This window comes from Triticum aestivum, unplaced genomic scaffold, assembly GCF_018294505.1.
Source record: "Triticum aestivum cultivar Chinese Spring unplaced genomic scaffold, IWGSC CS RefSeq v2.1 scaffold294641, whole genome shotgun sequence".
Classification (NCBI taxonomy): domain Eukaryota; kingdom Viridiplantae; phylum Streptophyta; class Magnoliopsida; order Poales; family Poaceae; genus Triticum; species Triticum aestivum.
This window is the reverse complement of record NW_025243095.1, coordinates 329-2,988: the sequence shown is the minus strand read 5'-3', so window position 1 is coordinate 2,988 and position 2,660 is coordinate 329. Positions and strand designations below refer to the sequence as shown.

The window sequence follows — 2,660 nt, the reverse complement described above, 5'->3', positions numbered from 1 at the left end:
TATATATATATATATAGCAAACATGCACGTGCGTTGCAACGGGAGAAAAAAAATATTGTATGCCCCTACCAAAAAATCATGGCTCTGCCTCCACACAAAACAGGTCCACAAACTCAACACGGCGTCCCAACCGTGTCACCACTTGTGCTCCTTCTCACCCACATTGCCGGGAGTGCGAGGTTCGTCCGATCATGATGTGTCCAACCTCGGCCAATACCAAAGCTATGTGCTTGGCGCGAGGCAACCAACGACCGTTGATGCCCTCCTGGGTGCGGCTTGCAAGGAACGAATATTCATGACATGCATAAAGTGTGGTTCTTCGGCCAACTATTATACGAAAACCATAAACTTTAGAGCTCATCTCATCTTAACTCTCTGCTATCTTGCTCTTTTCTCCTACATGCGCTATCATATGTCTTTATCTTATTTGCCAATAATCTATTTTTGCACTATTTTTTATCTGCGACATAAATATTTCTTGTTCCATCATTCAATCATTTGCAGATAGATAGACAATAAATGGTGGAATTTTCGAAGATTTTTCTTATATGCCAGAAAAACATGAATTACATGGCAGATTGTGAACGCAATCACATTGATTATTCTAAAGTTAATACTACATCAGTTTCTAAGATACTACCTCTCTCTCAGTTTACAGGGCGTGCGCGTACCCCTAGGTCGTCAATTTGACCAACTTAATACAAGTCATATATTACAAAAAATATACCAATATAAACTTTGGAGTTTCTACTTTCAAAAGGTATAATTTTTGTGTTATATAGTTTATATTAGGGTGATAAAATTGACAACCTAGGTATACGCACAGGACTTGTAAACTGAAACGGAGGTAGGAAGATAGTGTTCTCCGTATAATTGGTCAAAAGTTATTGTTAGCCTCTGAATCAAACAATACACAGATGAGTAAATAAAAATCATCGGTTGATAACCTAAAGTTCCAAGCATTCAGTAGCTATTTAGTTCCTGTGGCAAGTTGGGCGGAGATTATAAAGCCACCGGGGAGACATCAACTGCTATGCCGCCATGGGCATCTCCTAATCCTGCTCCTCCACTCACTCCTTGATAGGTACAACCAGGGAGAATCCTTACAGGAGGTGAACGCCAATCACCCGTCGCCGCAGAAGAATCTGGGTACCGGCCATCTCCATCTCCGCCTCCGCGACCTCTGGCACTTGGTCTGGCTCCAGCGGTCGCTCGTGTGATCTGTCGCCGTGATGCCAAGAAACTGCGGTAGCATATGGTGGGTTATCAGTGATTTGGTCTTGCCTATTTTATCGCTCAGCGCCAACATTTCACCGTTTAGTTTTGCTATTCCTCCACCGCTGATTGCAACTAATCGGTAGCTGCAATAATACAAGCTCAAAACTCAAAACAGTAAAAGTATGACTGAAGGAAGGGTACAGAAACCAAGGAGAGTCATGAACCCGACGGAGATCAATAGTTAGAAATCCCAAATGTTGATCGCCTAGTGTAGACAACTGGGAGGGGAACGCCCTCTCGCCGGCCCTCCTGCCACCAGCGAACCTCCCAACAGCAAAGCCTCCATCTGGGAGCCGCCAAATCGTCAACCCGACCGTCGTCTCCTCCTCACTGCCAGCCTCAGCCCGGTGTTGCTGCCTTGGTCGTCGGCGGCGCCGAGGTCACTCGCCGGAGCAGGCCGCGCCACATCTGTGGGCAGCTCGTGCCGGCACACGGGACATGAGTTACGCAGCGCGAGCCATTGCAGGATGCAGTCCTGGTGGTACATGTGGCTGCAGGGCATCTCCCTGTTCTACTCGCCCAGCTCGAAGGTCTCCTTGCAGACGGCGCAGCGGGAGTCGGCGCCGACGTGGCCAGGGCAGGCGGCGACGACGGTGGTGGGCATGGACTCGATGGCGGTCTTGCAGGCCGGCGTGTTGTCGTAGGGGCGGATGGCGCCGAAGCCGCCGGCCTCGATCTGGGCCTGGGCGAGCTGCTCGAGGAGCCGCTCAAATCCGGGCCCCATGAGGAAGTCGGACATGCTCTTGGGCAGCGGGCGAAGGCCGGATCCGGCGCCGTCGTCGTAGAAGAGCTTGAAGCTGCTGGTGGCGCTGGCGGCCTCATCGCAGGGAGGGGCGGCGGAGCGCCGGAGCACGATGACTGGGTTGCATGGCGACCCCGAGCGGTCACCCGAGGCGCCACGTCGGCTCTGGCGGGGTCAGACACTCAGACCTCGTTGCCCCGTTGGGGGCGGAGGGCGCGACGGCCCTGCGCGGCGGCGGCGCGTCCATCTGCTCCAGGAAGCAGCCGTCGCAGCCGGGGCGGAAGGGGAGCTCCGAGTACTGGATAAGATGAAGAGAAGCACGGGCGTAATTCTTACAAACTGGAAGGTGAAGAAGAGTCCTGCTAGACTTTTTCCCTTAGCTGCGCTTGGGCTGTTCGGCCCATAAGGGTGTGTTTGGTAGTATGTATGGAACTAGCCTAGTTGTTCTCATGTCATACATGCTAAGTGTAGACATGCTGAGTCCATGCAGTTGTTGTTGTTTGGCAGTGATGTATGTGTTGAGACATACTGAGCTGAGTTTGTTTGATAGCCTGCATGTGTTTAGACATGCTGAACAATTTCGAATTTTGAATATATTTTTTGAATGATGAACAAAATCGAAAAAATCTCAACACAAATT

The 2,660-nt window shown here is 50.6% G+C and overlaps 1 pseudogene; it reads right to left on the bottom strand.

Annotated features, from left to right (window-relative positions):
* Window positions 1-1,263: 1,263 nt before the first annotated feature.
* LOC123176946 (probable E3 ubiquitin-protein ligase RHC2A) lies at window positions 1,264-2,379 on the bottom strand (annotated as a pseudogene).
* Window positions 2,380-2,660: the final 281 nt, after the last annotated feature.